The 13651-nt window shown below is 48.2% G+C and overlaps 1 protein-coding gene across 2 annotated transcripts in view; it reads right to left on the bottom strand.

Annotated features, from left to right (window-relative positions):
* The window catches only part of LOC138511153 (zinc finger protein 135-like), a 66464-nt gene extending 64579 nt beyond the window's left edge, over nucleotides 1-1885 (bottom strand). For both annotated transcript variants that reach the window (XM_069626656.1, XM_069626657.1), the window contains exon 1: nucleotides 1671-1885. The gene's annotated coding sequence lies outside the window, so the exon portion shown is untranslated. The remainder of the gene's footprint in view (nucleotides 1-1670) is intronic.
* Between the last annotated feature and the right edge of the window lie 11766 nt (nucleotides 1886-13651).

A 13651-nucleotide genomic window follows, 5' to 3' on the forward strand; every position in this document is an offset into this window, starting at 1 on the left:
CCACAGTCTTGAAGAGTACATAAGAAAGTCTCGGGAGCTGTTGGATTAGGCAGCCCATTGCCTTGGCCTATTCTGGGGCGCAGGTCTCTTTGCCAGCTTTTGTTCAGGGTTGCTCTAAAAGAGGCACAGCGGTATCTTGGGCAGAGGGAAGGGGAGTGCCGAATCAGGAGATCTGCAGGGCGGCTACCTGGGCTGACACCAATACGTTTATAAGACGCTATCGTCTCAATTTGCTAATGCAAGGGTCTTCCTCCTTTGGGGAGGGGGTTTTGAGTGCTGGGACTATGATTCAAGGGTGATTTGTTATGGTGTTCAGAAATAAAGTTGGTAATGGGGCGATGCAACTGCACAATGGTTGGTCTATGTTTTTGTGTTCATGGATTAATATTTCACTGCCGTCTTTGAAGTACTTGGACGAGGAATAGGGACATGGAGGTAATGACCCGGTTACTTACCAGTAAACTTCATTACTTCCTCATCACAGTACTTACGATTCTTCTCGCCTGCCTTGGTGCGGCATGAAAAACTAATGTGTTGTGGGGGAGGAAGGAGTATTGTATTCTCTGGAGAGATGAGGCAGGTATGAGAGCGAGTTAAAAGATGGAATGGATTCCTGAGATGGAGGCCGAGAACCTTGCAAGAACTGTGATATGGAAGAGTAGGACTAGGAGTGATGAAGATTATGGATAAGTAACCTGGCGATGAAGAAAAACAATATTCTATTCTGCCATACCCAAAGTGCCTCCCAGCCAAGTTTCCCAGTTCCATGCAACACCACGAGCCAGTCCTGGTTTTTGAGTCAAAAAATTTAATTTTTCTTATTGCAAGGGAAGGCCTAGAAGCCCAAGCATGCAGTGCAGGGAAAAAAAAACAGTCTTGCTCAAAGATTCCACATGGAACAGGGAAACTGGGCGGCTATGAAAGTGAAGGGCCAGTTTTTGGTGTCAAAGTGGAACTGTTTGATGAGTTGCACAAAAGAAACACATTGATATTTGCGAGTGTGGACCACTTTTCCCTGGGTACCTATGCCAGGTTTATGCTCCAGTCCTAACCTGGCTCTTTTATTTCGTGCAGCCAGAGCAGTCCAACCCTTTGCAGCAGGAGTGGTCCCTACAGGACAGCAGAAGCAATGCAGTCATGCCACACTGTAGGCACTCCCCTGTGCAGCAGAAGCTGTGCGTCGTGCCACACTGTAGTGCAACCACTCTCCTGTGCAGCAGAAGCTGTGCAGTCATGCCACACTGTAGTGCAACCACTCCCCTGTGCAGCAGAAGCTGTGCAGTCATGCCAAACTGTAGTGCAACCGCTCCCCTGTGCAGCAGAAGCAGTGCAGTCACGGCATACTGTAGGCACTCCCCTGTGCAGCAGAAGCTGTGCAGTCATGCCACACTGTAGTGCAACCACTCCCCTGTGTAGCAGAAGCTGTGCAGTCATGCCACACTGTAGTGCAACCGCTCCCCTGTGCAGCAGAATCAGTGCAGTCATGCCATACTGTAGTGCAAGCACTCCCCTGTGCAGCAGAAGCAGTCTAGTCATGCCACACTGTGGTGCAAGCACTCCCCTGTGCAGCAGAAGCAGTCTAGTCATGCCACACTGTAGTGCAAGCACTCCCCTGTGCAGCAGGTGCAGTGTCCACCCACCCCTTTGCACCAGGAGTGGTCACTCCTTACCTTTAGTGAAGCAGGCAGGGGCTGTGCTTTCAGTGCAACCTGGTCCAGGCAGTTATCTCACCCGCATGAACAAAATCCGGTTTTCTCACCCGGTCTGGCAACTCAACCGGCTGTTCAATCCTCAAATAATCATTCAGGGCAGAGGAAACGCGGACGCATTGAGAGCAACCATGTCAGTGCGGGACAGGAGCTGAGAGAGAGAACTCCGGCGGCCATGTCAGTGCGGGACAGGAGCTGAGAGAGAGAACTCCGGCGGCCATGTCAGTGCGGGACAGGAGCTGAGAGAGAGAACTCCGGCGGCCATGTCAGTGCGGGACAGGAGCTGAGAGAGCGAGAACTCCGGCGGCCATGTCAGTGCGGGACAGGAGCTGAGAGAGAGAACTCCGGCGGCCATGTCAGTGCGGGACAGGAGCTGAGAGAGAGAACTCCAGCGGCCATGTCAGTGCGGGTCCGGGTGCGACTCCAGCTGCCATGTCAGGGAGGGCAATGGAAGAGTAGAAGCTGGCTTACAGCAGCCATATTGTGAGCTACAGAGATGGCGTGGGGTCAGTGCCCGTACAAGAGGCAGCAGCACAGCGGAGATGGTGCGGTGCAAGGATGGGAGATAGAGTGGATGGCGTGAGTCTCCAGTCAGCCCCACTTCATAGCGTGGGGACATCTTACGGTTGATTACCGTTCCAATATGGCCGCTTAGTTGGATACGGTAGACGCTGGGGACCACCTTTGTAACATGGGCGCATGACGCCATCTTTGTAAGGGAAACACCCTCCAAAAATAAAAGAGCCGACGAGGCTGCCATCTTTGGCTCAAAGCACAGGAAGTGCTGGTCCAGTGGTCCTCGGTCAGTGGCGGCCTCGGGGTTCACAGCGTCTCGAGCCAGGGCACAGGAGGCTCTGGAATATCCGGCGGAAATGCAACAAACCCCGCCCCCATTTCCGGTGGCTGTCACTGGATACTTTGAATACAAAAGCATACTTACATGCATGCCAATATTTTGCTACAGCTGGGAGGGAGATTTTGTGACAGAAATCGGGGGAAGGGAATTTTCCCATTGGATTGATTTGAGGTTACAAATATTTTAGGGGGGAGAAAGTAAAAAATGAGCAACATTTTTGATGAAAAAATCAGGAGTCTCCCTCCTAAATCGGGAGGGTTGGCATGTATGTACTTCACAACAACAAACTGTATAGGAGGTTTTATTAACATTCCAAAATGGTTTCGCTCAACACTTCACAATTAGGGAGACCAGATCATTTAAGGGCGCAGAATTGCACGACTACTGCCCCCAAAATACAGGGTTCAAGATTGCCTGTTATTTATATCAATGTACACATTTTACAATCTGATGATCTAAGCAAATAATGTTATAAATAACAAATCACTCACCACCCCCAACAGAAACACAAAAAAAGACATTTGCTTAATTTTGCAGTGCTGGAGATTAGAACCCCCCCCCCCCCAAGCCCTGCCGATGACCAGCAAGTGTCACATTGCACTTTGCTATTATTGAATAGACAGCTTGCCACAAAGCCCCATTACAGGCAGCGTCCAGGGGGGATAGCTCAGCGGCAAGGTACTCGCCTTGGAAGCAACACAGGCTCGATCCCGGGTCTGCGCTTAGAAACCGCTGGGTATTCAAGCGCGTTATAAATACGCAACTAAGACAAACACTATTGTAACAGAGCCTAGATGCGCCCGGCTGTGTGAGCGCTTTAAAATTGCACCAAAAAAATAATAATTATGTACAAGCTTCAATTGAATGAAACAAAAGAAATCCAGCCCACACAAAATGGCACAGCACTGTCCTATTTGGTAGGCACTGGATTGCTTTCGTTTTCTTCAATAGACTGCTTGCTACATAAAGCCTGTAACAGACTTTCAAGCAATCCATTGAATGAGACAACCAAAGTCCAGCATCTACCAAATAGTACAGTGAATGTGACACTGAATTCTCACAGGCAGAGCTTGAGTTCACATCCCGGCAGTGTAGCGGGAAATACAAAAACACAAATTGCTGGTGGGAGTAGAGGGAGCCCCGGCTCATCAGACGTTTGGGAAACTGCTGGGGCTCAGTCGCGGCTAGTCCCGGCCCACTTAAAGCCTGGGATCACCCTATTTAGAAGAGGTAGAGCACGAGAACCAGCCAGCAGTGAGGCAGTGATGTCAGTCGTGTCCATTTTTCCCCACCCAAAACTTTTTTTGTAACATCAGTGGCAGATGGCATTTTAACTCAAACACTGCTCAAAACTGTAGGACCTTTACGTATGCAGGACACTGACCTGTTAAGAGTGTAAAAAGAGATTCAGACCTCCTAATTTGCATATGTATTCACACCAACAAAAGTGACTTCACATAAAAGGGCACTGCAAGGAGTGTCATCAGTCTTTGCTATTCGAGGGCATCATGGGACAGTAACAAAATGTTCACGCACTCTTCAATCGCAAACTCAGATTATTCTAATCTGCGGCTTAACATTTTCATGCAATATTCATTCCCAAATATATCAAAAATTCTAATTAGCCTTGTCAACTAGTCTAATATTCTTCTATTATCTGAGAAGAAACCCATCAACATCACTTTTCAGATCGCTGGAGCGGGGAATAATAGTTTACCTCTATGTCTTTAATAGAATCTTTCCTAAACATGTGGAAAAGTTGTCTTCTATGGCGCGTTCGGAGGCATGTATTATGCTTGTTCAAAGCCTACTAACAATAAAGCTACTTGGCCATCTGTTCAATCCTCTGCCTTCACAATATCCTGTAATTTGGCACCTGCTGGAAAGACCTTTGAGTCCACTGATCCTCTTGCCGAATGATCTCAGAAAACCCCAGCTTGCTCCATGTGACCCATCTCGCTGAGGTGGCACAGGAGACTGCTTGTAGGCGGTTTGGTAAGATCTATCAATATCTAAGTTTCTTTGTTTGGACTAAGATGTGTTGTCATTTTATAAATTGTGAGAAATCGCACAACAAAGTTTAGTAACTGTTCTGTATGTTTTTCCCCTCTGTAGATAACCAAGTCGCTATCTCTACCACATCTGCAGTAACAGGATTGCTGTCCCTTCCCACCAAATAGCTACACCAGCAGGTCCAAGCTGCTTTATATATAGCTCTCAACTCACACGCTTTTGGCGGTTGTCACCCGCCTTGTAAAGGGCTGACTCACCCGCCAGGCCTCCTGCACGGCCATACATTCCAATGGGCGCCTCAGCCGCCGAAAACAAAATCGGGTGATTTCACCCGTCTTTGCAACACAAATGGTTCAGAGCTATGCTTTACATGACTTTGCTGTGGCTGGAGGTCTTGAGCTATGGGTGAAACTCCTGGCTTCCTCCAAAAGTCCAGGCTTTCTCAAACGATTCCAGAAATCATCTATGTTACTAGTGTGGAGTGGACCCATTCGGTACCAACAGGTGAAAATTCCCTGCTAGGTCCTGGGTATGTGCTGTATCTGTGGGAGAAGTACCTGCAGTCTCGTATCAAACTCTAAGTGACTTGGGAACCAACCTTCAGAATACCAAAAGTGATTTAATATCACCATTCTGGCCCTCTGCTTCCTGTTGTATGTACAGTAGCATATGTATGATTATTTCAAACTGGGGGAAGGCGTATTCCATCTCTAGTCCCTACTGCTGGTAGAATGCATCCATGGCCGACGCCATTGGATCGGCCTGCAGCTGAAACATCTCTACAGCTGATGGTTGAGCCTTGAGGCAAATAGATCTATGCAAAAGGGCCATCTCCCAGGTTCCTAAAATTGCAGTCTGCCACTGTGTTTAAAAGACCTAGCAACTGGCGTCACTGAGATGCTCTTTCCAGACAGTAGTGCCAGAAATCATTTGCCAACTCTGCAAGGAACCAGGATGTCATGCGTCTGAGGTGACCAACATACTTCACTGCTGAGGCATTGTCCATTCGGAGCAGGACACAGCCCTTCGCTACTTGCAGAGTCAATGTTCTCATAGCAAACACACCTGCTATTAGTTCCAGGCAATGCATGCAATACCTGTGCTCCCCTGCCGGCCACCATCGGCCGGCTGTCGGAGTCCTGCAACAGGACACCTGTCAGACTCCGGTTCCACCTCCCCTTGCTCCTCACCTGATTCTTCGGAGGTTTGTTCCTTGAGATAACACTTGGTCTTTGGAAGCTTCTTTTTCTTGATGGAAGTCGTGTCCTTAGGAGTCCGGACCTTCTTCTCGTGTAGATAAGGTCTAGCCCCTCCAGAGGCCACCTTGACAGTGGTGGGAACCTGTCTTGGAGGCTCCCAGGGGGGGGCAGCCTCACATCAAGGGAAAAAGCCAAAAGGCAGAAAAAACTCTGTGGATCTTGATTGAAGGAGATGGTGTGGTCTGTCTTTAGGAACCAAGGGTGAGTGAAGGAAACACCTCTTAACAGCTGAGTTGCCGGAAGATGACACGAAGGTGGCTGATGGGGCTGAATTGTGGTCTTCAAACGGAATACCTGAAGCAGATTCCTCTACATAGGCAAAGGAACAGGGAGTAGCAAGAAAACTCTCTCCCGCAAGTAAATATTAGGATTTGATGAGAAACTACAAAAGAATAGAAGCGACAAGAGGAATACTGCATAGGGTCAAAACAAAATAAGGAGGACTAGTAAACAGAGGAAAAGAATTAAATAGATGGCTGCATCCAGGTGGAAGAGAGGAAAGGCAAGACACCACGGTGCAGACAATCAGACAATAGAGCGGTGAAAGAAAGAGCTGCGCCCTGTCAGAAGACCGCAGGCGGGGAGCCGACAACAGCGGAGGACGCCGAGGCAGATAAGGCGAGAAAGAACAGCCGTGCACAGTCAGAAGGGCTGCAGGCGGAGTGTAAGGAACGGCAAAGAAGCCGAAGCGGTAAGGTACACGGTAGAGCCGCGTACAGACAGAAGGGCTGCAGGCGGGGAGCAGAGACAGCAAGACGCCGAAGCAGGTAAGATAAAATAATAGAGCTGCGTTCAGTCGGGGAACCGCAGGCGGAGAGTTAGGGAGCGGCGGAGAAGCTGAAAAAAGAAGGTAAACCGAGCGGGCCGAAGGGAGACGGAGTCAAATAAGTACGAAAAGGCAAGAACAAGGGAAGCACAGAAAGGAAAGTAGAAGGCAAAACAAACGGCTACAAAGAGCCTGAGGAAAAAAGGCTAGCACTGAGAGTAAACAGAGCGTTAGCGTGACAAAACACAGATACAACGCACCGAACCAGGGGGCGGAGTCAGAACTTATAGAAGACTCTGCTATGCTGGGTGAGGACTAGAGCGTAGCATGCAGCTCGCTAGTACCTCCAGTGACTCCATAACTTCCACCCTCGGTTCCTGACAGTATACCCCCCTCTCCTCGGGGGTCCCTCCGGTTTGCCCAGGTGCAACTGATGAATTCTTTTTACCAGATGGGGGGCATGGATGTGGCCTTTCTGTTCCCAAGATCTCTCTTCAATTGGATAGCCTTTCCAATGAATCAGGTATTGCAATCTGCCCTTGCGGTACCTGGAATCGACTAGACGAGCCACCTCATATTCGTCCGGAACCTCTTCCACTTGAGTAAGCCCTCTACAAACTGGTCTTTGGAATGGATGATCTTCCTTATGCTCCTTGAGTAAGGAGACGTGGAAGACAGGATGTACTCTTTTGAGAGAGCTAGGGAGTTTTAGCTTTTACGCCACTGGGTTGACTTGTTGAACAATGGTAAAGGGCCCAATAAAACGTGGGGAGAACTTCACAGTATGGACCCATTTCTGGAGAAATCTGGTGGACAACCAAACTAGTTGTCCTGTTTTCCAATCTGGGTTGGAACGTCTGCTTCTATCAGCCCATCTCTTTTGCGAATGTTGGCTAGCCAAGAGTGCCTTTTTCGCTAGATCCTGATCTTCGTGCAGGTCTCTTAATGTCCCATCCAATGCAGGAATCTTGGTAGTAGGTGGAGAAAGATGGGGTAGGTGTTGCTGATGAAATCCGTAGGTACAAAGGAAAGGACTCATCTGAATCGAGGTGTGTAGAGCATTGTTATAGGCAAACTCAGCTTGCGGGAGGAATTGATACCACTCTTTCTGCTGGGGACTACAAAAACACCTTAAATATGTTTCCAGGCTGGCGTTAAGTCTTTCTGTCTGGCTGTTACTTTGAGGATGATATCCGGATGAAAGGGCTCTTTGGATACCCGAAATGCAGCAGAGGGTAGCCCAGAGTCTGGAAGTGAATTGGGATCCTCGAACTGAAACAATGGTTCTGGGCAATCCATGCAGGGGGACAATGTCTCTAAGAAAGGCAACTGCGGTATCATAGGCTGACGGAACTTGTTTGAAGGCTGTGAAATGTGCCAGTTTGCTGTATGAATCAATCGTCACCATGATTACTGTCATGCCATAAGACTGAGGCAGATCCACTATAAAATCCATGGATATGTGTTCCCAGGGGCGCACCGGTAAAGAAGGTTGCTGCAGCAGTCCGAAAGGCTTACCAATCTGATACTTGTTAGAGGCACAAACAGAACAAGTAGACACGTACTGGTATACATCGTCTCTGAGGGTTGGCCACCAGAAGCCCCTACTTAGCAGTTCATATGTCTTTCTAATACCTGGATGGCCAGTCAAGGGTGTGTCATGGCACCAGGAAAGAACCTTGCTTTGGAGTTTCTTGGTAGGGATGAATAAAGCCTTCTTGTGGTAGTACAACCCATTGTTTCCTTGGACGATAGTAGAAGGAAGCTCAGTGCAGGTCTGATACTGGGGTATCAACTCCTTGAGAAAGGAGGTAGTGGTAGCCAGAATCTTGAGTCCAGGAAACATCAAGTCTTGTCCTTGAGAGAACCCAGATCCTTCTCCAAGACTTTGTGATAAAAGCATCAGCTTTCTTGTTTTCTGTACCCGGAATGTAAGTAATTACAAAGTCATATTGCAAGAAAAAATAAGCCCATCTGGTGTGTCGCGCGTTAGAGCATTCCATTTGTTGTAACACTCTAAGGTTACGATGATCCGTGCGGATAATAAAGCAGTGTACGGCACCTTGTAAGAGGAGGCGCCATTCTTGGCAAGCCAACTTGATTGCCAACAGCTCTCTTTCTAGTACTGAGTAGTTCCGTTCACTGCAGGTCAATGATTTGGAGAAATAGGCCACTGGATGTTCATAGCCATCGTCAGAACATTGTAGTAGAATTGCCCCTACGGCTCCGACTGAAGCATCGGTTTCTAGGATGAACTGTTTTGACTGATCAGGTTGGGCTAATATGGGTGCTGTGGAGAACCTTTTCTTGAGAAAAAGGAAAGCCTCCCTGGGTTCTTGGTCGAAGGTGAACTTGACACCCTTCTTGAGTAGTGAAAAGTTGGATAATCCGAGGAAGCTCTGTAGTTCCTTGATGTTTGTCGGTTCCCTCCATTCCATAATAGCCTTGACCTTATTGGGATCCATCTTGATACCTTCCTGGGAAAGGATGAATCCTAGATATGACAACTCGAATTGGCATTTTTCTGGTTTGACTAACAGCTGATGGGACTGTAGTCGTTGCAACACTCTCTTTACCTGTTGCCGGTGTTCGGTTAATTCTTTAGAAAATATTAGGATGTCTAGGTAGACCACCACTGACAAGAATAACATGTCTGCAAATACCTTGTCCATGTATCTTTGAAAAATTGCTGGAGCGTTTACAAGGCCAAACGGCATTACTTTATATTCAAACAGCTCAAAGGGGGTCCGAAACGCCGTCTTCCAATCATCTCTGTGTCTTATTCTCAGGAGGTGTTATGCACCTCTCAGGTCGAGTTTGGTGAAGTACTTTGCCCCTTGCACTGCCTCCAGTATGTTTCGTATCAAGGGCATAGGGTATCGATCTCGGATGGTTACCTTGTTGAGACCTCTGTAGTCTATGCATGTGCGTAACTCAGCGGAATCCTTCTTTGGTATAAAGAATAACGAGGCTCCACAAGATGATTTAGACTCTTGTATTAGTCCGTTTTGGAGATTGGCATCAAGTTAGTCTCGGAGGGCACCTCTTTCTGGAAGAGACAAAGGGTACATCCGACCAAAAGGCACCGTAGACTTTGGCAACAGGTCTATACAACAGTCTTCTGCCCGGTGTGGAGGTAGCTGTCTGGGTATGGTATCCAGGAACACCTCTGAATATTCCTGATACTGGGTTGGGACGGAGGACACGATTAAAGGGCTGATGACCTTGGTTCCTTCTTTGGCTGCTTCCTTAGGGGCAGAAGGATTCATGCAATTTGCCTTACAGAACAGTGAGTTAAAGCTAACCCTATTTGCAGTCCAATCTATATGAGGGTTATGCTTCCTTAACCACGGAATTCCTAATACCAAAGGAAAATGAGCTGCTCTGATCTGGTCGAAGACCAGAAATTCTTGTTGGTGGCCCAGTTCCATTCGCAGAGGAATTGTCTCACTCACGATAGGTCCTGAGGACAAGGGTTTCCCATCCATGCCCTCTAATGGAATGGGCCTTGACTTGGGTCTTGTGAGAACAAGGTTCTCCTTGGCCCAGTTGAGGTCCATTAAGTTTCCAGCTGCTCCGCAATCCAACATCGCCAACACTTCAATGGGATCGGGGTCAGACAACCATAGGAAGACTTTAAACACCATTAAACTGTTTTCTTCTGTGTCCTCTATTGTTCGTGCATTGTAGCAAGGGTGATTGATAGATCCCCCGACACTTCCCTTGCCGCAGTTCGGGAGTTGGAGTTTTCCTTCCACCTAGGAGGAACCTCTGGACAATTCCGTAATAGATGTTTCAAAGACCCGCAGTACATGCACAAACCGGCTTCCTTGCAGCGTCTTTTCTCTTCAGGAGTAAAAGGACCACGAGTGGCTCCTATCTGCATGGGCTCATCTGTTAAGGGGAGCGTCTGCTGAGCAGGAGTCTGGGAGGGTAGACCAGTAGCCTGCAGGGTTCCGCAAACCAGCCTTCTTTCCCGATGACGCTCCTGTAACCGAAACTCAATCTGGAGGGCTAGAGTCATCAAACTTTGAAATGAAGTAGGACAAGCCACTCGAGCAAGCTCGTCCTTAATTTCATCTTGAAGCCCTCATCTGAATATCGTCTGCTGTGCCGAGTCCGGCCAATCCGCCTTGGCAGCAAGCCTCAGGAATCGGGAAATATATGTTTGGACATCCATGTTTCCCTGACGAACATCCAAGATTGCTTCCAAGGAAGAGTACAAAACTTCAGGTCTGTCAAACCTATCCTTAAATGCTGCTACAAATTGGTCATAGTTATTCAAGGAGGGATCCTCGCTTGAGACTAACAGTGTAGCCCATGATAAGGCATTCCCTGTGAGATTGGCAATGATGAAACCAACTCTTGATCGATCCGTTCCATAAGCAAGTGGCCGGAAAGCGAAGTAGACTTTGCAGGCGTCCAAAAAATTCTTAAGTCCTCCGGGATGACCATCATATTTGCCAAAAGAGAGTGGCATGGTTGGTAAATCATCATGATCATCTCGGTGTAGTACCACCTGCTGTCGAAGAGCGATGTTTTCCGTTCTCAAGGCTTGGACTTCTGCAATAAGATTCTGCATTGCCACGACTAGTTCTTGGTACTGCTCCAAGGACGCCATGGGTATAGTAGGGCGTTGTATTCTGTCAGACTCCATTTCCACCTCCCCTTGCTCCTCACCTGATTCTTCAGAGGTTTGTTCCTTGAGATAACACTTGGTCTTTGAAAGCTTCTTTTTCTTGATGGAAGTCGTGTCCTTAGGAGTCTGGACCTTCTTCTCGTGTAGATAAGGTCTAGCCCCTCCAGAGGCCACCTTGACAGTGGTGGGAACCTGTCTTGGAGGCTCCCAGGGGGGCCAGCCTCACATCCAGGGAAAAAGCCAAAAGGCAGAAAAAACCCTGTGGATCTTGATTGAAGGAGATGGTGTGGTCTGTCCTTAGGAACCAAGGGTGAGTGAAGGAAACACCTCTTAACAGCGGAGTTGCCGGAAGAGGACACTGAAGGTGGCTGATGGGGCTGAATTGTGGTCTTCAAACGGAATATCTGAAGCAGACTCCTCTACACAGGCAAAGGAACAGGGAGTAGCAAGAAAACTTTCTCTCCCGCAAGTAAATATCAGGATATGATGAGAAACTACAAAAGAATAGAAGCAACAAGAGGAATACTGCATAGGGTCAAAAGAAAATAGGGAGGACTAGTAAACAGAGGAAAAGAATTAAATAGATGGCTGCATCCGGGTGGAAGAGAGGAAAGGCAAGACACTGCGGTGCAGAAAATCAGACAATAGAGCGGTGAAAGAAAGAGCCGCGCCCTGTCGGAAGACTGCAGGCGGGGAGCCGACAACAGCGGAGGACGCTGAGGCAGATAAGGCGAGAAAGAACAGCCGCACACAGTCAGAAGGGCTGCAGGCGGAGTGTAAGGAACAGCAAAGAAGCCAAAGCGTTAAGGTACAGGGAAGAACCGCGTACAGACAGAAGGGCTGCAGGCGGGGAGCAGAGATGGCAAGACGCCGAAGCCGGTAAGATAAAAGAATAGAGCCGCGTACAGTCGGGGAACTGCAGGCGGGGAGTTAGGGAGCGGTGGAGAAGCCAAAAAAAGAAGGTAAACAGAGCGGGCCGAAGGGAGACAGAGTCAAATAAGTACGAAAAGGCAACAACAAGAGCAAGGGAAGCACAGAAAGGAAAGTAGAAGGCAAAACAAACGGCTACAAAGAGCCTGAGGAAAAAAGGCTAGCACAGAGTAAACAGAGCGTTAGCGTGACAAAACACAGATACAACGCACCGAACCAGGGGGCGGAGTCAGAACTTATAGAAGACTCTGCCATGTTGGGTGAGGACTAGAGCGTAGCATGCAGCTCGCTAGTACCTCCAGCGACTCCATAACTTCCACCCTCGGTTCCTGACAACACCTAACACTGTCTGCTTATATTGCTACATTGAAGGATGCCAAAAATCACACTCCCATTCCATGTCTTCGCGTGATCCAAACACCAACGTATGTCTGTCCTGGCATTGCTGGAGATACGAGTGATAGGCATAGGTGTTCACTTTTATTCAGCCTCAGGAGAGCAAGGGATATTGTTTGGATAGAGGAAACTGACAAACCTATCCTGGCTAAGTCCGAGAGATGTATTCGCCGAGATACCCAGCAATTCCACTTGTGGCTTGGCTTTAGTTCCGGCTTTTCCTCCCAAGTTACCAGGAAGCACATGCTTTGCCTGTACTTGCTTGGATAGCAGGTCTTCGTCCTGCAACATGACAAACATGTCATTCCTATTCCCTGTTTGCGGAGCATGTTCACCACTGGCATCAGAAGCTTTGTGAAGCACCAGGGCACAGAGGATACCCGAATGGGAGATTCATGAATTCCCAAGTCTGTGTCGCCCAGATGAACCTCAGAAAGCGTCTATGGCGGGGATGTATGAAGACTGCCAGATAGGCATCCCTGAGACCTAACAGTGCCAGCCAGTCGCCTGGTTTCAGCAAATCCCGGGGGAGGTGAATATCCTCCATTTGAAATGCCTGTACATGAGAAACCTGTTGATGCTTTAAAGTTTATTACCGGCCCCACCTTGTCTTCCCTCCTTACCAGAAATCCACTGCTGAGAAAACAGTCTTGTTGCAAGCAGCCACTATGGCGTTCTTTCTGGCTATCTGGTTGATCCACTTGTTAATCATTCAGGTATCGTTCGCATCAAATCTGATCGGGAAGGCCGTTGAAGCTGTATGAGCGGTGAAAGAAATTCCAGGTGAAAAATGTGAAGTTTGTAAAAACTCGTACCAATAATCAAATCACAAAACAAACCTGCCTCCTACTTTGAACACATCCACTTTGCTCACCTGTGGTGGCCGGCTGTTTCTTTGGTCCTCCACTACATCTGCTTCCTTTGCAGTCTCTTCTGCAGGATAGGTGAAAAGGGTTTTATCAGGGGCCTGCATGACTGCTGAAGATTATGCGCCCTTTGTGGAACCTTTGCTGTGTCACATGGCTGGACAAGATGCCCTTTGCTTACCTTAATACTGGCTCTTGTGCAGCACTGTAGAGGCCC

The sequence above is a fragment of the Ambystoma mexicanum genome, chromosome 6p (genome assembly GCF_040938575.1).
Source record: "Ambystoma mexicanum isolate Mex_15411 chromosome 6p, UKY_AmexF1_1, whole genome shotgun sequence".
In the NCBI taxonomy this organism is placed as follows: Eukaryota; Metazoa; Chordata; class Amphibia; order Caudata; family Ambystomatidae; genus Ambystoma; species Ambystoma mexicanum.